Source organism: Nelumbo lutea, chromosome 1, assembly GCF_056320005.1.
Source record: "Nelumbo lutea isolate HS-2025 chromosome 1, American lotus-T2T, whole genome shotgun sequence".
Taxonomy (NCBI): domain Eukaryota; kingdom Viridiplantae; phylum Streptophyta; class Magnoliopsida; order Proteales; family Nelumbonaceae; genus Nelumbo; species Nelumbo lutea.
Genome location: NC_142684.1, coordinates 130008164 through 130031944, shown reverse-complemented (window position 1 = coordinate 130031944; position 23781 = coordinate 130008164). Strand labels below are relative to the sequence as shown.

General features: G+C 43.9%; 1 pseudogene; it reads left to right on the top strand.

The window, feature by feature from the left end:
* Positions 1–1894: 1894 nt before the first annotated feature.
* On the top strand, positions 1895–9222 carry LOC148877537 (plant-specific TFIIB-related protein PTF2 pseudogene; annotated as a pseudogene).
* The last annotated feature ends 14559 nt before the right edge of the window (positions 9223–23781 follow it).

Here is a 23781-nt window from a genome sequence, read left to right as displayed (position 1 = left end):
TGTGGACAGATGAACTACCCAATGTTCTATGGGCATACCGAACCACGGAGAAGACCGCCATGGGAGAACACCCTTCAATCTCACCTATGGCACCGAAGCAGTGATCCCTGCAGAGATCGAAGTACCCACGCTATGACTAGAAGCATATAGTGATCAGACAAACGAAGATGAGCTACGTACCAACCTCGATCTACTCAACGAAGTAAGGGACCTCACGTACATCAAGACCGCAGCCTACCAGCAGTGAGTAGCTCGGTACTATAACGCCAGGGTCAAGAGGCGGAACCTCCGCGTTGGCAACCTGGTCCTTCGTAAAGTTATGGTACCTAAGCCCGACGCTGGCAAGCTCGGGTTCAACTGGGAAGGTCCCTACCAAGTGAAGCGAGTGCTCGGGGAAGGAACATACGAGCTCGAGACCCTTGAAGGGAAACAAGTACCTCGGGCATGGAATATTGTCAACCTAAGACAATAATATCTGTAAGAATTGAGTAGGCCACGAGCCACTCCCAAAGCCTAAGGGCCAGCATACTGAGCTAATATGACCTTGGCACGACAGGACCCAGTCACCTCTATGGCATGAGCAGTCTCCGAGAGTGGGCCACGAGCCATTCCTCCAGCCTAAGGGCTGAAACGCCGAGCTAATGAAGAAACCTCGGTAGCGTACAAAACTAAGTTGCCCCATCAGCATGAACTAAGTACTTGCAGCGCCTGAGGTGCAGGTGGCTCGGGCACGAACCTTACAACAAATAGCCCGCCCTGGCACACAAAGAGTTGGACCCGTTAAGGACAACAGACGACAACCTACCTCGGGTGCAGACAGGTCGGGCATGCGCCCTACTATGTCCTTCACCCCGGCGTACACAAGGCTACCCCTACTAAACAGTTTAGGGCCACGATGGCCGTTAAGGTACACCTACTTCAGAAGTTCAACTCGATAGGTTAACAGCTTGGGGTGAGATAACCATTTCGACAAAAATGAATCGTGCAAACTTTTGACAAAAAGAAAAACCTCTTCATTGCAGAAGATTCATCTCACAAATTCCACTAAGAACGTCTTGATTACAAAAAAGAAAAAGGGAGAAGATTAAGTTTACAAATACAGGGAGCAAACTACTTCGGAAGCTCGTTGCCTCTGTTAGGGACCTCCTCGGGAGCAGTAACTGGGCCAGCATCCTCTGCTTCATCTTCGGCGCCCTCATCTTCAGAATCTGGATCATCTTTTGACTGACGCACGATGTCGTCAGTGATCCGCGAAGTGGTGATGGCGCCCGTATCCAAGTCGGGGTAGAGGTGCCCGATTAGCCACCGACAGAGCTTGAAGCCCTTGCGGTAGGCCTCGGTCATCACGTCGTCTAACCTTGAAGATTTGACATAGTCGATGACATCTTGAGTCTTGGCCTCCTTGAGAGCACCCTCGAAGATCGCGGCCTTCTCTCTTATATCCTCTTGGAGGTACTCCACCTCGTGCTCCAGCTTCCCCTTTGCCTCCTTGAGGCCTTGCATCTCGAGCTTCAGGGCATCCCGCTCAGCCTTGAGGCTGTTCACCTCAAGCCCTAAGGCCTCTTGACCAACCTTGAGCTCGTTTACCTCAGCCCTCAGCTTATCTTTGTCTTGGGCCAGCTCCCCCTTCTCTGCCATTAACACCTCGATGAAGCTCTTCTGAGCCGAGGCGTCACTCTCCAGGCGGTGGACCTGACAGCGAGCTGCCCTCAACTCAGTATGGGCTACGCGGGATGACTTCTCCGCCTCCAGAGCCCGCCTCAGGTGCCAATCTGATTGAAGGGTCAAGGCGTGAATGGCGGTGTTCACCTGTAAAAGGGAAACTGATCAAGAGGGAAAAAAAAGACTCACCACCATAGTATGGGTGGCGTCTCGGGCACCGAGCTGACCAGGAGTGAGATCAGCCCACTCGCTGACCTCCCCCGGGTATGCAGCCAGTTTGCTCTTCTTCAGGCTGCGTTGGGGGTTTAGGACGGTCTGACTCCCCTGACCCTCCGAGCTAGATGTCGTCATCTCTACGTTGTGAGTGGAACTCTCAGAGGCCTCGGCGGCAGCTTCCGCAGGATGAGCCCCAGCAACAGCCCCTGCAGCACAAGCCTCAGCAACGCTCTCAGCAGCAGGCACAATGGGCTTGGCAGCAGGTTCGGTGGGCCTAGCGGCAGGCTCCGCTGCCACCTCAGGCCCCTGAGGCACTGCCCCTCCTTTGAAGTCGATGACAGGCTTCGCTACCACCTCGGGCCTCGGAGCTGAAGTCTGCGGAGGTTAGGCCTCGGTTGAAGCTTGCGGGGACTCAACGCGCGCCTTCTTGGCTACGCGTTTCTTTCTCTTCATTTGGCAGAAGAGCTTCTGGTTATCTATTCTCTCCACCTCCATGGGACCTGCAGCAAAACACGACATTAGCAATCCGAAGTATACATACGTGCAAAAGGCCGAAGTAAAGCAAAACCTACCCGAGCTCAAGCTAGCCTGGACGAGCTTCTCTTCGGATGTGAAGTCTTTATAATTTAGCCCGAGCTGAGCCAGCATCTGGAGTGCCTTCTTGGTCTTCCCATCTAAGATGACATCGGGGTCTTGAACAGCCACCCTCCAGTCAGTGGGGAAGGGCCACCCCGTGCTGCTCCAAACTACAAAGTAGTCCTACTTCCAGGCCGGGACTTTACTCGGGAGTCTGTGCATGAGCTTGAACCCCGGGCGGGGAGACAAGTAGTAAGACCGTCTGTGCCCGGGGAGAGTTCCCGAAGCACTTTTCTTTATGGCCAAAATGGTGCTAAGGATGTCCAGGTCAATAGGAAGGGAACGGTTAAAGCAGAGAGAAATGGTCCCAACTATATTCCGTATGGAGTTCGGGTGAAGTTGGTCCAAGGTTATGTTGAAGTGCACCAGCACCTCAGAAATTAAGTGGTGGAGAGGAAGTCGGAGCCCAGCTACTAATTGTTCCCTGAAGACCACGATCTCATCAGGACCATGCTCCCATGGGAAACTGCCGGTAGGAAGACTGTAAGAGTACTCCCCAGGAAGATGGAACTTCTGTATGAGGTCCTGGAGTCTCTCCACAGTCATAGTGGAAGGGCCGAACTAATCTGGCACCCGACCCCAGTGGGAAGTGGATGCCAGATGACCTGAAGCCACCCGTACATCGGATGGCTGGGCGGCAGAAGGGACACCCTGAGCTGAGGCACCAACCTCGGGCTCGTCGATGAGGCTGTCTACGCTAGACGACATAGCGGACTAAAGGGAAAGAAACAAACTAGAAGGGAAAAGGAAGCTCGGGAGGACTCACCAAAGAAACGCAACCGGACTGGGAGAACAGGACGAACTGAAAGACTCGAGTTAAGTGACCCCTGGCGTGAGCTCAAACGCTAACAACGAAAGCTTTGTGGCGAAGAAAATGGCCAAGGGTCCCCCCATTTATAGCCACAGCTGCGGGTTCATTGAGGCGAAAATGGTTTAGCGCGTTTTTGATGTCCGCAAAGTCCAAGTCGCGTGAAGTCCGTGCGTGATCTGGATGCGACTCGATTCTTTTTTTGATCGAACCGGGCGCTAGACCGGTCCGGCTAGACGGAGCGAGCGACGAAGCGGCATAAATACCGACACCAAATCCACCCGGTGCGTCATGACCTCCCCGTGCTGGGTCACCGCCACCAGCACAGGGAGTGGGGGGCAATTGATGGAGGGTGATTTGGCCCGACCTCGCAACACGGGTACACGTGGGCGTGACCTTGCTCAAACGGTGACTCAGCGTGACAGCGCAACTGATATGACCACAACTCGGGGGGAGGGTCTCACCGAGTTGAGCTCGGTAACTGGGCGGATAAACTACTCGCCAAAAGTCGTCTTGCCTGCATCTCCTCCCCAGGGTTAAGACACTTCGGGGTGCCCCGAGGTCGGGGTACCCCGACCTTTCTCGATACCCGAGCGCCTCCCAATGGACTTCGGGCCACTCCCCGACGGGAGCTCGCTGACCCACCTCTAGACACCCCAGGGTGAAAACACTTTGGGCCGGACAGCTCGGCATAGCTTGCCATAGGTAGCTTGCCGCCTATGGGTAGCCCGACACAGGGTAACTCGCGAAAGGGTAGTTCGGCGTACCGCCGAAAGATCTCCTGCCCGACAACCGTACCCGAAAAATCTGGGGACAGCAGCCATGTCCCTCGTCAGACATCGTCGCGCCTGCCACCTTTAGAAGGTGCCTTACACCTGACAAGCACGTACCCTGCGACGACGGCCCCGCGCGTGCCACCTCAGCCTTGTCTGTAACGGCTGTGGCAGACTAACAGTGGCGGTTATACCTGCCCTGTCAGGATCCGGAGGGCCTGATGCGACAGAATTCTGTTATAAGGGGCTTATTCTCAAGGAACAAGGTATCTTCGAACCACTTGCACAATCTGCACTCTTAGCCTTCGTCTTCCCTTTGCTTCTCACACAGAATACTGACTTAATCGTCGGAGCGTTCCCGCCGGGCAACCCCCCCGGGAATTCTTCCTCTTCTCCTTCGTTTCAAGTACCTCTCAGGAGCCACGTGAGTGCCAGCTAGGAGTGGCCGAATCGCGCTACATCAGGAGCAAACAGCTTCTTTTTGTTTTATAATTGGTCTCCATTTGATGAATCTGGTCTTGACTATGATATTGAGCATGAGATCTAATCTTTGTTAGCGTCAACATTAACGAGATTGCAAGATTGCTCTCCTATTTTTGTATGTAGTAAATGTTCTGACTGGTTAGAATTTCTCCAGTCTCTCTTTTGTTTGCTTGCCAATCCATCGATTTGGAGATTGATAATTAGTCACTATCTTTTTCTTTTCTTCCAATGTTATTGATTGCTTGAAACCTTTTCAGTTGCAATCAGTTATCTTTCATCATCGTCAAAAAATGGGCAGAGGGAGATTGTTGCATATTTTCAAAACCTTTTGCTAGCCCCTCAAGTAATTCAAAGAAATGCCTGAACTATAACTTCCTTTTAATTTGGTTGCACAGGGATGGAGAACTCCCGTACCTGCAAGAGCTGCAATAAGAAGACTGTCATACGTGATGAGTTCACCGACACCTTGGTCTGTAAGAATTGTGGTATTGTGCAAGAACTTGACAATTTCCAAGCAAGTTTTGGAGGTATCAATGGCCCCCAGGGCACCTTTGTCCGTGTTGGTGCTTCTGCCAGTGGTGAATACAGTTATAAAGAGAAGAAGCTCTATGAAGCTGATAAGGATATTGAAGATATTGCTTTAAAACTAGGGTTCTCAGCTGCAACTTCTGCAGAGGTAAAATGAATGATCCAGCAAATTACTGATGAAGAGTTCGGTGGGGGAGAGTGGTTCCTTGTTCTTGTGGGTGCTTGTTCATATGTTGTGATGAGAAAGAACAGCAGACCCCTTTCCATTGCAGAAGTTGCCTCTGTAATTGGTTGTGATGTTTATGAGCTTGGCCGGATGATCTTTCGTGTCGTCGATTTTCTTGATTTGAAGTCGCCTGAATTTGATATTGTGACCTCTTTCGAACAGGCAATTAGGATCTGCCCTACTTTTTCCAGATTTTCAAAGGATGTGATGGATAAGATGGTTAAACAGGGAAGGTTTCTTCTGTAGTGTGCAGTTAAATGGTTCTTGACAACAGGAAGGAAGCCTCTTCCTATAGTTGCTGCTATCCTGAAATTTGTAGCATAATTAAATGAAGTTGATGTTGAAATTGAAAATATAGCAAAGGAGGTGCATTCGACAGTCGCCACATCCAAAAAGAGGCATAAAGAGTTCAAAGAGACACTAGTAAAGGTTGCTCAAAAATTACCATGGGGAAAAGATGTGGCAGTTAAGAATATAGTAAAAAATGCACCTTTAGTGATTCAATATATGGAGATGAAGTCAAGATTGAAGCCAGGCAATAAGAGGAAGAGTATAGAACCTAACAGGTTCAATTTAGAAGATGTAATTAATGATTCTCAGTACTTTGATCTAGAGGACAGAAACAGAGTTCCATATCTGAGTTATGATGATGTGGAGAAGCTCAAGCTGTCACAAGAATGCTTGGCAGGCATTTATTCAAAGTTCTCAAAAGAATCTTCTTACTTTAAGAATGTAGGTGAAAATGGTGAGGATCACCAAAAAAATAGGAGGAGATATGAAGATCGAGAAAGTAAGGAATGGTGGAGTGGAAAATCAGATTTGAGCAAAAAGCTCTCACTTCAACAGATTTTGGAGAAGAATGTGGGATTTAATGCCTTGCCTCCTTCTTTCATTACTGGTAGTTTGGCATGCAAAAGGAGGAGAGAAAAGATAGATGCAGCTAAGCTGCGAATTGATGAGATTATGCGACCTCCCAGCACTGTTTCAGGTGAAAAGAAGGATAGTTGCCTTCTAGAAGACTTGGAAGCTAGGAAGCAACAATGTCAACAATCAAAAGGAGGTAAAATTGATTGGGAGGATTTCATAATTGAACTCCTACTTCTTCATCAGGTGAGAGAGGAGGAAATAGAGCAGGGCCATTATAATACCTTGTTGGAGTTGCACGTATTTAACTCTGGGAATATTTGTGAAATGTTTCAGCATGGAAAAGGAAATGGGTAGAATAAAAAGTTCTTGAAACTCAGACCAAATTTATTTTTCAATTATTTTACTTGTGAATCTTGATTCAATTTTGCTACCTAAGTATATTGAGATTCAAGGGTGACAATACTCCATCTGTCAAAATGATATCTTCAATTTTTGTATCCTTTGTTTTTATTTTATTTTTTTAACTAGTCCCCAATTTTTTTCTTCTTTTTGGTTCTTTTAGTTCCCTTTACATAATTATGATTTTTTTAGAAAACTTAACTGAAATTTTCATTTAAAGAACAGAAACATGAGAAGTAGAATGCTATGGAGATGCACTCGGGCAGCAGTGCTTTGGGTGATATGGGAGGAAAGAAATCTGAGAATCTTTGAAGAAAAGCAGAGGTGCAAGGAAGTGCTGATAGAAGGGATCATGATAAAGGTGATTTTGTGGGTAAAATCTGTGGGATTGTTATCAGATTTTACTGTGGATGATATCTTCAGAAATTGGAGGACAGTAGCTTCCTCTTCATCAACTAAAAAGAAGGTTTTAAGAGAGTGGGATCCCCCTGATTCTGGCTTCCTCAAATTAAACTTTGATGGAAGTGGTTTTGCAACCCAGGAAGGAATATCTGGAATTGGAGGGATGATAAGAAATGACAAAGGGGCTGTGGTGGGGATGTTCTCAGGCCCTATTGGAAGGGGAAACTCCACTACAGCTGAACTAAAGGCAGTGGCTTTTGAGATACAAAAGGCTATGGAATTGGGAATGAGAAAACTGGTTGTGGAAGGTGATTCCAAAGTGGTCATAAGCTGGTTAAAGCAAAATGAAAAGACTCCCTGGCTCTATAGAAATGAAATTAAGAAGTTTAAATTCGTTTCCAAGGACATGCAGTTGTTAATACAGTGGACTCCAAGCGCGGAAAATAGCTTTGTAGATCAGCTAGCAAAACATGGGGTTAACAAGGAACATTGTTTCTGGACTCAGTTGTAAGGCTGGATAATTAAAAGTCGATAGTTGGCAAACTCTAAATTCTAGTGGGGTAGCTGAGGCTACTCATTTCTGTAATTTTTCTAAATTTATAATGAAATCTTTTTTACTGATCAAAAAAATATGTACAGTACAGTGGCCTTAAGATATTCTCTATGAACTCCAGATTTGGCTAAGCTGTCAGCTACGGAGTTTAGTTACCTAGGGATTCAAATCAGCTTCACATTCAGAGAATCCAAAATATCTCTAGCCTCAGTCAGCAGATGAGCAAGCCTCCAAGACCCTCTGTTCTTCTCCCTTAACCATTTTATCGTATTAGCAGAATCATCTTTGATGATTAGAGAGGAAAGGCCTAGCATTTTGACATAACGAAGACCTGTGAGAGCAGCTAAGATCTCTGCCTTGGCAGTGTCAGCTCTCCAATAGAAGCAAGGAGAAGACGAAGGCTAAGAGTGCAGATAGCGTGAGTGTAGAAGATGATACCTCGTTCTTTGAGAATAGGCTCCTTAAAACAGAACTCCGTTGCATCAGGCCCACTGGCCTCTGACAGGGCAGGTATAACCGAGTGGCTCCTGGAATATACCTGAGATGAAGAAGAAGAAGAAGAAGAAGAAGAATCCCCGGGGGCTTGCCTGGCAGGAACACTCCGATGCTTAAGTTAGTACTCTGTAGGAGAAGCAAGGAGAAGACAAAGGCTAAGAGTGCAGATAGCGCGAGTGTAGAAGATGATACCTCGTTCTTTGAGAATAGGCTCCTTAAAATAGAACTCCGTTGCATCAGGCCCACTGGCCTCTGACAGGGCAAGTATAACCGCCACTGTCAGCCTGCCGCAGTCGTTACAGGCAGGGTTGAGGTGACACGCGCGGGGCCATCATTGCAGGGTACGTGCCTATCAGGTGTAAGGCACCTTCTAAGGTGGCAAGCACGACACTGCCTGACAAGAGATATGGATGTTGTCCCCAGATTTGTCGGGTACGGCGGTCAGGCAGGAGATCTTCTTGCGGTATGCCAAACTACCCTTCCGCGAGTTACCCTATGCCGGGCTATCTCGTAAGCGGCGAGCTGCCTACGGCAAGCTAAACCGAGCTATCTAACCTGAGGTGTCTTCAGCTCGGGGTATCTATAGGCGAATCGATGTGTTCCTGTCTGGGAGTGGCCCGAGGTCCACTGGGAGGAGCTCGGGTATTAGAAAAGGTCAGGGGCCCCCGAGCTCGGGGGCAGCTCGGGGTGCCTTAGCCCCGGGGAAGAGGCGCAGGCCAGGCAGCTCCCAGCGAGTAGTCTATCCCGTCGAGTTATCGGGCTAAACTCGGTGGGGCCTTCCCTCCGAGTTGAGGTTGCGCTTGCTGTGTTGTCACGCTGAGTCATCGTTTGAGCAAGGTCACACCCACATGTACCCGGGCTACGAGGTCGGGCCAAATCACCCTCCAAAAGTGTTTGTCAACTTCGATGTGTTTAGTTCTATCATGCAGCACTGAATTAGCAACAATGTTTGTGGCTACTTTGTTATCACATAATAGGATCATAGGCCTGTTCACTGGAAAACCCAACTCACTCAACAGATTCTTTAGCCACATAATTTCAGCCACTCTATGAGCCATTGTCCGATATTTAGCTTCAACACTAGATCTAGCTACCACATTCTTCTTTTTGCTTCTCCAGGTAACTAAGGGTGTCCATGAAAAATCGTAAAACCGAACCGACGATTGACCGAACTGACTGGTATATATATTTTTATGTATATTTTATATATACTTTTAATATATGTCACATAGTTTCTATGTACTATATATAAATATATATTCATTATATATGTATATATAAATATATACTTATATTATATTTATAATGATCTATTTATAAATATATTATATATTATATATTATATTATCATTTATTATTTATAACATAATATTATATATATATATATATTGATGAACATACAATTTATCTATAATTTATGAGGTCTTTGCATAGATTTATATGCCGTTTTTATTTAATTTTGCCCTAATTTAGTTTAATGATAAGAAAAGATTTCAGGGGTAATTAATCCAAGAAAAAGAAAGAAAAAAAATGCAAGAAAAGAAGGTCCAAAAAGACCAAATTCGGCCCAGCCCGGTAATGGAAGCAAGAGAACACACTTCGGCCCAAGAAGAACAAGTTGATTCCTTGAAAAAACCCAAGAAAAGAAAGCCTAGCAAAGAGTAAAATTCGGCCCAGTAGAGAAGGCCCATTCTCAGCCCAAAAGAGCAGCCTAGAATGTAATTATCATGTGCTAAGAAAGAGCCTAAGTGCAGCCCAAATAGCTAGGGGTGGCAACTCTTAAAAAGCTTTCAAGAGAACTCTAGAAAGTTCAACCCCATTCTAGAGGCTTCAAGAAGGGGTAAGAGCCTCCTTGAAAATCTATATAAGGAGGCCTCTAAAAGGGGGGAAGGTGTTCAATTACTTGAGAGAAAGGCTCTTCCACTCCTAGAGGTTCCAACACCTTGAAGAGAAGAAGGGCTAGGCGCAAGGAAGAGAAGAAAAAGGGCTGAAGGAGTTCAAGTGAAGCTAGCAAGAAAAGAATGTGAGTTCAAAACTGGGGGTTTTTGATTCAAAGATCTATTGTAATAATTCCATTCTGGTTTCATTTTCCTTTGATTTAAATTCAACTTTCTTGTTGTAATTTTCTTTTCTTTCTCGTTTTTCCATTCTTTATTGTTGTAATTAAGTTTGTTAAATTCCAGTTCAGCAATCAATTTCTTTTTTACTCATTCGAATGGGTGTGAATTGTTCTTGAAGTTTCTTGATTAGGGGTTAATTGTAGATCAATTCAGCCAATTAAACTTTCAAAACTCAGATATGAGATTGCAATATCTGAATTGCTTGAAAGAGATTTCAGATCTGCAAATTTTCAGATTGGCCGAATTGATCTAAGCTTGGATTCTTAGAGTGCTTGAGAAAAGACAATAGGAATTCAGATCTATTGATCAAGAACTGAGTTGGATTTAAGGTTAGAGATAACTTGCACAATTCAGTTGGTGATCAATTCAGATTTGAATTGATGCCTTAGAAGTATTTGAAGAAATGCATGCATAGGATTAGATCCTTGATAGAGATATGGGGATCATCATTAATGCATAGGATGAACATTCACTCGAAAGAGGTTGTTCATGACCTTGGGGTTTCACCAAACCAAGGCTTAATCACAATCTATTCGAATGATTCAATTTGATTGATTGTTGAATTCTGATATTAACATTAACTGCTTACTCTTCTAACCTGAATTGAAGGCAATTGGGCTAATAATTTAGATAGGTTTTAGTTTATGATTTTTAGCTTTTGAATAAAGTTTTGATTTATTGTTGATCAGATAAAAAGTGCTCAATTTAGTATTGGTAATTGTTTCCTAAATCCTTGTGGAAACGATACTTTATTCACTACTTTACTACTTGAACGGCTAGTGCACTTGCTAGTGTCACAATGAGCCACATCATATATATATATATATATATATATAAAATCAAAAAACCAAAAAACCGAAAATCGAACCAGTCAAAAACCGAAACTGGCAAACCGGTGGTACAGATTCAGTTTTGGTTTGGAGAATTGGAAAAACCGATACCACCGGTTTGGTTTATAAAAAAGTGCCATGGTTCGATTAACCGAACCATGGACACCCCTATAGGTAACTTGGTTTCCTCCTATGAAGGCACAGTAGCGACTAGTTGACTTTCTATCATTTAGGGATCCTACCCAATCTACATCAGTGTACACTTCAACTTTCAGATGTCCGTGCTTTTGAAACAACAAACCATTGCCTAGGAACTTCTTAAGATATCTGAGAACTCTTTCTGATACTTCAAAGTGAGTGTGAAGGGTTGAGAGATCCATCACATGGACGCCCAAAGATTGCGGAATAAGGAACGAATTTCAAAAATTTTTCTCTCCCTTCAACTAGGAATCACATTCCCTATTTAGAAAATCATATTTTCAAGGATAAATCTTGAACCTTAAACTGAACCAGATCTGAACCAAAAGGAATGGGACAAAATGATACATGATACGGAGAAGCAATATCTCCCAACGAATGTGTTCACGCCCAATGAAGGATCCAAAGACTACTCCCACTGAAGATGGCGCAGTGCAGGATGGAGCAGAATCAGCAGTGTTCTTCCCCAAGAACTCTGTCTTCGCAAGAAACAGCAGGATGGAACGTGGGCACAGCTTCCTTTTCAATCCTTTCTCAAAAAATTGATGTCAAGATCCAATCTTGACTTCTCCCACAGTTGGAGATCAAACTGGCAAACAGGGCGGCAAGAGCAGGGAGGCGGCAAGAGAGTATTCGCAGGGTGCAGAATTCTCTCTTCTTGATTTCAGCACTAAAGAGGATCTGATGTGTTTCTTGGTCTCTCTCTCTAGGCTGCCGCCCCCTCCTTCCTTTTGTTAACTTTAAAAAATCAGCTCCTAATCCCATTAGGAGGTGCTTATCCAAATCATATTTGGATCAGCCTTCTCTTATAATGATAAGGATAAATCCTTATCTTATCTGCAGATTAGATTAGCTTTATCTTAATCTTATTAGGAGGTTTCTAGATCTGAATTACATTCAGATCTGGACTCTCTGAGTGGATAGGATTAAGACCCTATCCTAACTGTTAATCCATCTCAGAATTCGCCCCTTTAATTAACTAAATTAATAGCCCAGTTCGAAATGGGCTTTAGGCCCATTAAGCTTATGTGCTCACTTAACCTTCCTAACTGCTGCCTAGTTTGGCTTCCTTGTATGGCGTGGGACCCTAGCATTGATCTACACATCAGCCACATGGGTTCGGCCCAGCCTTTGTTACAAGGCCTGGTCGAATACACTGTTAAAGACAGTGCACCCTCTGAAACCCATCAAATGGGCTCTATGGGCAGATGCAAGATTAGTCCATCAGGTATTATCCTCAATGGTCTTACACTTAACCTCTTAGCCCATAATGATCATACACTGCCCGACAAGAGAGGACGTCTCCCTCGGTTGCAAGGAACAGTGTTGCACTCTCCACTTATATGGATCCCGGGAATTAAAACCTTTTGCAAACATTTTAGAAGCCATAATATATATACTTTTATATCTCATATAAAATATATTTTGCAAAACAAATTTCAACGGTTGAAATCGGTTGCCGGCAGTCTTGGTTTCCAACAGTGAGAGTGCATCCCCGATCATTACCTTTGTCCGACAAAGGGGTTGATCATGTCACGATGATCACCCACTCAGATGAATTCTCGGATTGTCCCAACATACCCAGGTTTTGACCCCCGCTAAGGATCTCACTGATTGGTACATCAAAGACAGCCCGATCCGATACCTAGTGCAGTATCATAATCGAGTCTAGGGGTCGGGTGTAACTTTCCGGTTTTGCCCATCAATCTCCAAGGTCCAGGGCAATACTGGAAATCTGGTCCAGTTCAAAGATTTAATTAATCCCACACTGTATGTGCCTAGGGTCTCACCCCGGTAGCTGAGACAAGCCACCCCAACCGACTTGGTGGCACCACAGTGTCAGCCTTGTCAGGATATGTCTCCCCAAACCAACCCACTGGCTGTGAACATTCAAAAGTAACACGAGTCTTTATAAGTGTCCAGTTTAAGGGTAATACACCGAAACATACCAAGGGAACATGAATCAAATATGTACTTTTATTCATTTACAATAAACTCATAAAGTACATCAATTTTGATTGAAGCTAAGGGCATACAAAACTGTCTAACAGAGTGGTCATGGGAGCATGCATGAACTGGCTAAAAACACCAATTGCATAACCAATGTCGGGGCGAGTCATAGAAAGATATAACAATCTTCCTTTAAGTCTCTAAAATTGTTTCACATCCTTGATAGGTTCACATTGGCAGTCACATAATTTGTGGTTAGGATCAATAAAGGAATCAACTGGCTTCACTCTTAATTTTTCTGTATCCTAGAGTAGATTTAGAATATACTTTCTTTGGGAATGAAGATACCCTTTTGGGAGCGAGCAACTTCAATTCCAAGAAAGTATCTTAGAGGACCTAGATCCTTTACTTCAAACTGTGTAGCAAGAAAAATATTCAACTTTTGGATTTCATCCTTACAATCGCCAATAATAATTATATCATCAACATATACTATCACAACAACAATTTTCCCTTCCCCTCTTTTCACAAACAAAGTGTGATAATATTGGCATTGCTTGTATCCTTTCTGTAGAACCGCCACATGGAACTTGTTGAACCAGGCACTCGGTAATTGTTTCATCCCGTGTAAAGACTTCTTCAACCTGTACACTTTCTGTTCATTGCCTTGAGCCCAAAACCAAGGGGTTGTACCATGTAAACTTCCTCTTTAAGGTCATCATTCAGGATTGCATTCTCAATATCAAGTTGATGTTGATCCCAGTCAAGATTAGCAGCAAGGGAGAACATGACTCTAATGAAGTTCATCTTGGCAAGGGGTGCAAAAGTCTCTACATAATCAACTCCATACACTTGTGTAAACCCCTTTGCCACTAAACGAGCTTTAAACCTCTTCACAGTGCCATCAACCCTATGTTTGACTGTGAACACCCATTTACATCCCACTTGATCATTTCCCTTAGGAAGATCTACTAGTTCTCATGTGTCATTTTTATGTAGAGCATTAATTTCTTCCTTCATAACATTTGTCCATTTAGATACTAAAAGAACTTCTGCCACATTCTTAAGGATAGGAACACTGTCAATGGAAGTGAGAAAGGCCCAAAAAATGGGTGAAATGTTTTCATAGGAAACAAAGTGAGAAATTGGGTGTTTAGTGATGCAAACTCTAACATCTTTCCTATGAGCAATAGGAAAGTCAATGTCATTAGCAATAAAGGTATCAATAGCAATAGGAAGGTCAATGTCATTAGCAATAAAGGTATCAATAGCAATAGGGGCAGGGACAACGATAGGAACCAAGATACCTGAGTGAGTATGATCCGCCCCGGGGAGTTTGATGGCATTGGAGGTACAACTTCTAGGTTCTCCACAGCTCTTGCACTTGGTTGGCCTTTGTGACGGCGAAATAAGACACAAAAAGAAGGAGGATCAGGAAGAGGAGGGAGCTTAAGCAGTTTCTCCCCATTCCTACACTCCCCCTGAGGAGAAACAAGGAAAAAAGGCTCACTCTCAAAGAAAGAGACGTCCATGGAAACATAAAACTTCCGAGAAACAGGATCAAAACAATGGTATGCTTTCTGAGTGAAAGAATACTTTAGGAAGATGCAAGGAATAGCATGAAGGTCTAATTTTTCACGAGTGGGTGACAAATTTTAGACAAAACAACGACAACCAAACACATGAGGAGGAATGGAAAGAATGGGAGCCTTAGGAAAAAGAAGTTGATGTGGGGCTTTGCACTCTAACCAATGAGAGGGCATACGGTGATGAGATAGGTAGCACAAAGGACAACCTTAAGCCAAAATCATTTTGGGACATTCATATGGATTAGTAAACACTAGGCCACTTCAATAAGGTGTCGGTTTTTTTTTTCGGAAACACCATTTTGTTGTGGTGTTCAGGCACAAGAGCTATGGTGAAATGAACCACGTGAAGCAAAAAATTCCGTGAGATCACTATGAAAATACTTTTTGGCATTATCTGATTGAAAATTTTAGATTTTAGTTTGAAATAGGGGGAAGATCATCTGCTGAAAGTCTTGGATAATTTTTTATACTTCATCCGTTGTCCGCATGGGATATACCCATGTATATTTAGAATAATCATCAATAATAGTAATAAAATACTTGTAGCCACTCTTAGATGGTAAAGTAACCAGGCATTATTTGATGGCGTTTGAAGTCTACTTAGATAATTTCTATCATGAACTAAGTACTAACTTTCTACCTTGATGGGGACAGAGCTTCCTCTACCAAACTATAGAATGTAAAATATATAAGACAAGTGCAGCGGTGTCCGCGCCTCCGCGTGCTATGTCATGGTCAGGTATGGTTAGGGCTGTTAATGGGTCGGGTTTATTCGATCAAACCAATTGTGTTGGTTCTGTTATGTGTCTTGTCCCAATAAATAATTGGGTTGGGACTGATTCTTGTGGTTCTGAAGCAATTCAAATCTGAATCGATTATATAATTAATAATATGTGAAGAGTAAAGGCTTTTTGTTTTCTTTGTAATTTTTTTGTTATTATTTATGTCCGGAAAAGGGTGAGTCTTATATAGGGGTGTAAACGGACTGAATTCAAATCGAAGCAAGCAATATCTGAATTAGAATCCAACTAAAAAAATCGATTTGATATCTAATAGATATTGAAAATCAATATTCGAATTTGAATTCGATTAAATATTGTATTCGAATATTTGATTCGATTCTAGTTCGACCAATTAATTATTTGGATAATTAATAAATATATAAAACAAATATTTTATCTATATAAGGTATATAAATATATAAATTATTTATATAATTTAATTATTATATATAAAATATTCAGTATTTATATATTATATATAAGAATTAAATATTTGGTCAAATTCAGATATTTATCAAATCGAATTAGGTCGTATCCAAATTCAAATCTGATTAGTTATTTGGTATAAATAGGATATCCAAATTCGACCAATTAGATATTCGAATTATCCAAATTCAATTTGAATATGTCAATCTTGAATTTGAAATCGGACTTTTGAATACCATTGACACCCTATAAATTGTTTATAAGATACAATTTGGTTCAAAACCCTAGCTTTTTCAACATAATCATTTTTACAAAGGTTTTGTTATCAAAATTGAAGTTTTAAGTTATTATTATCATTGATAATTATAGGTCTCATGTATAATTAGGCTAAACCTTATTTTTGTTGTCGTATGGAAATGATTAATAATCAATTTGCGTATGAAAATGATTAATAATCCATACTTAAGATCATGTCAGCTTACTTTACATTGATTTCTGATGAAGGAAGATTTGGCCCGACCTCACAGTTACGCAACATGTGGCAAAGGCAACAGCTCGGCACAAAAACACGCCTAAGGCGCGAGCACCAAGGGGAGAAACCAGCAGACCGAACTCCCCTACCAGCGGTCTGAACTCCCTACTAGGAGCCCGAACTCTCCCTTCGGCCCCAAGCCAGACAGTAACCCGAACTGGCCTATGTAACAGTTCGGGACACACCTCGCCGAACTGGCCTGCCTTATAGTAGTTCGGGACACACCTCGCCGAACTGGCCTGCCCTATAGCAATACAGGACATACCTCCGAACTCAAGATTTCGCCTCGCTCACCACTCCAACCACCTCGCCCTCAGGACACCAAAACCAAACAAACCGTACCATGCCTGACACCAAGGAAGTTCGTACCCAAGGGCGACGCACCTGACTGACTTGGGATCTGACGCTTGATGGCTGCGCTCCAAATGGCCACCTGCCACCGCCTCCTGACACCGCCATCTCTAGTTACAGAGACGGCTCCGATAAAGAGTAGTGGCAGTTTTGTCCCAGCAGAAAGAACGATACCCGAACTGACAAAGGCAAGAGTAATCATACCCGACCTGACAAGGGCTTCGGAGTGAGTGCGCGAAGTGGTTATAAAAGGCCCCTACCCCCAACAACAAGGTATGTGAACTTTGTGCCATTTGGTCTTTACTTTGCCTTTGAGAGAATACTAACTTGAGCTTTGGAGTTACCTCACCAGGTTTCCCCCGGAGTTCCCTCATCTTCTCCGTTTCAGGCCCTTGTCGCTCCAGTCAGAGGTGAAATCGTTGACAACTAAGACCGGCCGGATTGCGCTCCATCAATTGGCGCCGTCTGTGGAATGCTTCTAAAATCCTCCCTCTAAATCTCTCTTACCTACCCGTCTTTCAAAAACTCCAACACCCATGGTCTCCTCCAACAGTGCAGGACGTGGAACAGAAACGGCCACCACCAGAGAGCAACTCCATGTTCCCGTGGTGTGCATTGGGCAATTCACCATCCCTCTTTCAGTGGATGGGTTTGAATGTGCCACAAGCAGTGGTGCCCCTGAACCCTCCTTCGTTGAACATCCCTCTTCCACTAACTATTGAAACAAACTTCGCTGAACCAACTGTTGTCCCACTAACAACCCGCCAGAACCAGCTGGACGATCTAATGCAATGCATGCGGGTAATGCAAGCCCAAATGCAACAATTCCAGCAGCACCAACTCCAGCAACACCAGGTACTGCACCACCTCTCCCAACACCATTACCAGCAGTAGTTCCCTTAGCTACACCTAAACCAGTCACTTCTCCCCCCTCGACACCCTGTTTCGAAGCCGATTAAGGCCTCCCCTCAAGGTGAGCGACCTCACCGAGGAGAAGCTTCCCAACCCCAGAACCCCCCTAACAGGCAGGCCTCATCCACAAGCCGAAAGCAAAGAAAAATCACCCCCGCCTCGCAGCTCGCAGGTGGGTCAGGAACCTCGCCCACAAAGTCACCTCGGTGCTCCAAGCCCGAGTTCCCACTCACGGAGAACCGGTTCAGCGCCCTAGCAGCAGGCCAGCATTCCGGGCCCATTGAGCTCGGTAACATGGAGGCCAGCAACGCCAGCACCAGGCCCGCTCAAAGAAGGCGTCGGCGAAGTCGCCGAACTACTACCCGTGTCCTTCCCAATTCTCTCAGTCCCTTCCCCGCTTTCATCAGAACTTCTGGCAGTCCCCTTGCCTAGAGACTTCAAACTTCCATCTCTGGACAAGTATGATGGGTCATTTGACCCCAACGACCACGTCGACGCATTCCAGTCACAAATGCACCTCGCTAGGGCCAGTGAGTCATGCATGTGCATGACCTTCACCACCACCTTCAGGGGGTGGTCCGCACCTGGTACCGGAACCTAGCTTCTGGGTCAATAAGAAGTTGGGCCCAGTTCGTGCAGATCTTCACCGCCCACTTTGTTACCAGCAAGCGGTGCCCCAGAATCGAGGAAATTATCTTCGGGGTAATCCAAAGAGAAGGAGAACCCATCCGGAGCTACATCAAGCGGTTCAATAAATCATGCTTGTAGATCCTTTGGTTAGATCCCGTGGTACAGTTCGCAGCGGCCAAAAGAGGGGTAACACACAAAGAATTCAAATCACACATGGTGGCCAGCTAGCCAGCAACCGTGGCCGATTTCCTCAAGCCCGCGAACAAGTTCATGAGAACGGAGGAAGAAATCAACCAAAGAACCGAAGGCGGGGTTGAAAAAAGAAAAAGAGAAGGCGAGCCCTCCAACCCAGGCGATAGAAGAAGCCAGGCCCGAGAGGCGAAGCCAAGCCAGCCGTCTCGAGCTCCCCTAGAAGTTCGGACGGATTACACGCCGTTGAACACAAGGCGGACCGAGATCTTGATGACGATAAAGGACGCTCCCTACATAAAGTGGCCACCTCGCCTAAAGAGCAACCCAAACGAAAGGAACAAAAATCTATACTGTAGTTTTCATAAAGATCACGGTCATAGTACCGAGCAATGTAATAATCTCCGGGACGAGATAGAGGGACTCATCCGTCGCGGGTACTTGAGAAATTTTGTACATAATGACAATAGTAATAAAGCATGTCGGCAAGGGGAACACGGAAAGGATGCCCCCGAGTCGAGCAGCAGATCGGCCGAAGCCTTGCAGCGACCTCGCCCAGAAGAGAGGCCAGTTCGGGGAACCATCCACGTAATAGTGGGCGGTTCGGTGGTAGCAGGTTGCACTTCGGCAGCAGCACGGACGTTAGTTCGCGAGGCGGCCCGAGAGGAGCAGAACCCTCCAAAGAGGCCAAAGACAGAAGAACCGATCTTTTTCACAGAAGATGACGCGCGAGGTGTTCACTATCCCCACGACGACGCGCTCGTCATAAAACTAAGGATCAGCGACTTCGAAGTCCGGTGCGTACTTGTGGACTCAGGTAGTTCGGCGGACATCCTCTTCAAATCGGTGTTCGACCAATTACAGTTGCAGAAAAGCGAGCCGAAGCCCGCGCACACTCTTTTGGTGGGCTTCAGCGGAGAGGAAGTCAAGCCCCTGGGGAAGATAACAGTACCTGTGGAAGTCGGCACATGGCCGTGCGCGGTAAGACTCAACCACGATTTCCTGTTGGTCGCGACCTCCTCCCCATACAACGCCAAAATAGGGTGACCAATTACGCATATTCTGCATGCAGTGGTCTCCACCTATTATCTGGCAATGAAGTTCCCCACGGACTTCGGTGTGGGGGTAGCGCGGGGCGACCAACTCGAGTCACGCAAATGCTATGTTGCCGCCCTAAAGGGAAAAACCAAGGTAGCCGACGACCTCAAACTGGAGCGGCTTACGGAGCAGGGTGAGGAACGAACTTCGCCCACTAAAGAAACAGTCGCAGTCCCGACCTCGGCTACAGATCCGGCGCGAATGCTACAGATTAGTGCTTCCGTTAAGGAGCCTCTACGAACCAAACTAGTGAGTTTCTTACTTCAAAATTTAGATATTTTTGCATGGTCTGTGGCAGATATGCCCGGTATTGACCCTGGCCTTATAACTCACAAACTTAATACTGACCATGTAGTTAGACCCATTAGACAGAAGAAATGCAACTTTGCCCCGGAGCGCTGGAGGGCGATCGACGATGAACTCGAAAAGCTCCTCGCAGCGGACTTCATAAGGGAAGTTCATTACCCGAACTGGGTAGCCAACCCGGTGCTGGTGAAAAAAGCTAATGGCAAGTGGCACATGTGCGTCAACTACACCGACCTGAACCAAGCTTGCTCAAAAGACTACTTCCCCCTGCCCCAAATTGACCGCCTAGTGGACGCGACCTCGGGACATGAACTGCTAAGCTTCCTGGATGCCTATTCAGGCTACAACCAGATCAAGATGGACCAGTCCGACGAGGAAAAAACCAGCTTCATAACCGAGTTTGACCTGTACTGTTACAAGGTCATGCCCTTCGGACTAAAGAATGCTGGGGCGACCTTCCAAAGACTTGTAAATAAGCTTTTTTGGCCCTTAATCGGCACGAAAATAGAATGTTATGTAGACGACATGGTCATCAAAACACAGTTCTCGCAGGAATTAATAAAAGACTTGGATTCTATCTTCCAAATTCTGCGTCAATATAGAATGAGACTAAACCCAAACAAGTGTATTTTCGGTGTCACCTCAGGTAAATTTCTAGGGTACATTGTCAACCGGCACGGTATTGAGCCCAACCCGGAAAAAATAAAGGCCATCCTTGATATGAGACCACCCCGGAAAGTAAAAGAAGTTCAGAGGCTAAACGGCCGCATAGCCGCTCCGAACTCAAGACTTCGCCTCGCTCACCACTCCACCACATCGCCCTCAGGACACCAAACCAAACAAACCGTACCATGCCTGACACCGAGGAAGTCCGTACCCAAGGGCGGCGCACCTGACTGACTTGGGATCTGATGCTTGATGGCTGCGCTCCAAACGGCCACCTGCCACCGCCTCCTGACACAGCCATCTCCAGTTACAGAGACGGCTCCGACAAAGAGTAGTGGCGATTCTGTCCCAATAGAAAGGACGACACCCGAACTAAGAGAAACAAGGGTAATCATACTCGACCTGACAAGGGCTTCGGAGTGAGTGCGCGAAGTGGTTATAAAAGGCCCTCTACCCCCAACAACAAGGTATGTGAACTTTGCACCATCTGGTCTTTACTTTGCCTTTGAGAGAATACTAACTTGAGCTTCGGAGTTACCTCACCGGGTTCTCCCCGGAGTTCCCTCATCTTCTCCGTTTCAGGCTCCCCGTCGCTCCAGTCATAGGTGAAATCATTGACAGCTAAGACCGGCCGGATTGCGCTCCATCAATTTCCAACTCCTTTGAAGTTTTTGTTTTTTAATTAAAAGAAAAATAAAATATCAAACGTGGGGCTATTTAGGTCATGTTTGGTTTCTTGCTATGACTCCTATGAGCCACATTCTTTCAATTCTTATTCATTTTAGGCATGAATGAACAACATGAGAAAGTTTGATTACAAAGTTATTGTCATGGGTCTCATTCTTTCTAAAATGGAAGATAAGCCCATGACACAAAAATTGAGATAACCTATGGCTTGAAAATAGGGTGCACATGGGTCGTATCATGATCTGATCCGAGATCCGATTATATTTTGTCAAATTTGGATCACCCTTAATCGGATTGGATTTGGATCACCCCCAATCCGATTCGAGAAGATCCGATCTGGTATATATCATAGATTTATTAATATAAATATACATGTGTAATACATATATATATGTCATTTATTTATTTATAAATATATTTTTTATATTATATTTTTATAAATTTGTAATATTATTTATTTTTTTATAAAAAACATGTATATATATGATGAAAATAATTAAAATTTTATTATATTTTTTTACTTTTTGTAAATTAGTATATTTTATTATTTTTTAATAATTTATTAGTTTTTAAAGAATACAAGTTGGATTAGATTTTATCCGACTTATAGATAAGATTCATATTCAAATTGAGTCCTATCAGATCCAATCGGATCTGACATGAATAGTGCCATATCGGATTCGAATCCAATCCGATCCGTTTGCATCCCTACATGAAAAATAATAATGCCCCTTATTGCTCATTTTCATTCTTTGAAGAAGCTTTATATCCGTGGTCATTACCTACTAGCATAGATTTTTACTCGTGGATGGGCAATGGTTAACTATCTATCTGCTATTGTTGTTGTGAAAATTTATGCCATTGGACATTGACCATTAGGCATTTGTTATGCATCAGTTTGGAAATTTAGGTTGATTGTTTATAACAATGCTTTCGAACCATCGTTGACTCAGATGGTTAGACCTTTCGGACCGAAAACCATTCAGGCGACCGGTTCCGTTTTACCCCAAAACCTTATCTTTGGTAAAAAATCATTGAATTAGTCAATGAAACTGTTGACCTAGATGGTTTGACCATTGAACCGTTCGACCAGGAGAATGGTTTGCGGTTTATTAAGTAAGATCAAGAATGAAAAGAGAAGATCTCTCAGATTTGAGATCTACTAGAGAGAGAGAGAGAGATTAGTTGAGGGATGTGTGAGATAGTGAGAGATTTGGGAGAGTAGACTAGAGTCTAGATGATAGATCAGAGAGAGAGAGAGAGAGAGAGAGAGAGAGAGAGAGAGGGAGAGATCTGAGATTGAGAGAAATCTCAGATCTACTTTCATCATCGTCACTGTCACTATTGATGCTGTAAGTCGCTGTCGTCATTGCCACCGTAGCCTACACGTGACCTCCTCCTCTTCTTCTTCTTCTTCTTCTTCTTCTTTTCTTCTCTCTCTCTCTCTCTCTCTCTCTTCTAAACTCTCTCAGCCATCGACAACTTCCTACATCTCTCTCATTCTCAAATGGTCAAACCTTTTTTCTCTTGTATTTATGTTCATCTTACCCTAACATCCCAATCTATTGGGTAAGCACTAGTTATAATATTTAAACTGTTTGAACAGTTTGACCTGGATGACTGAACCGCAGACCTGGAAACCAATGGCCTGAACGGTTCATTTTTTGGGTCTATTTTTAAAACCTTGGTTTATAACCATCAACATAGAATTTCTTTGAAGAATGAAAAAATAACATGGAGCACAATTATATAATGTTTTATTATATTTGTAACGAAGTGGGTTTGAAATTTAATATCATTCTTACCATGAAAAGAATTCTTTGAAAAAACATTTGATTCTTGATAATATTTCCTCATTTTGCCCATTTTACTCATTTTTCTTTATTTTACAATTTTATCATTGAAAATAATGAATAAGAATAAGAATTGAACCAAATATGGCCTTAAGTTCATTCACCAAGTTCGCTTACAATTATATAATGTTTTATTATAAGTTCACATTGTTATATGTTCGGAGTCGCTGAAAGGGAGCCAGGAGCAATCTTATCTCCTTAGGCCTTGCCTTCGGCTTTTGTAGAAAATCACGGATTTACTGAAAATATTTAACTCTTTCTTTATCATTCATGTAAATAAAAAAAGTACAATGTTTCGGTCCATTTAATAGCTCAAAGGGCTAAAAGCCTCGCCCATAATTACTTTTATTTACCATAATATACCAAGGAATTCACAATGTTTTGAGTTATATTAATATTTTGGAATTATAATTTAGTTACTTTGTCCTTCAAAAAAAAAAATCACTCATCATTGATTCATTTTTCTTTTTTATTAGAAAAGTGAATGTAATCAAACATGGGGCTTATTCACCCACAATGAATTCAATTCCCAAAATCAAACATGGCCATCTTTTAATAATTAAAATCAGTCCGTGCATCACATGGGTCTCTCTATTAGTAATTATAATTTTAAT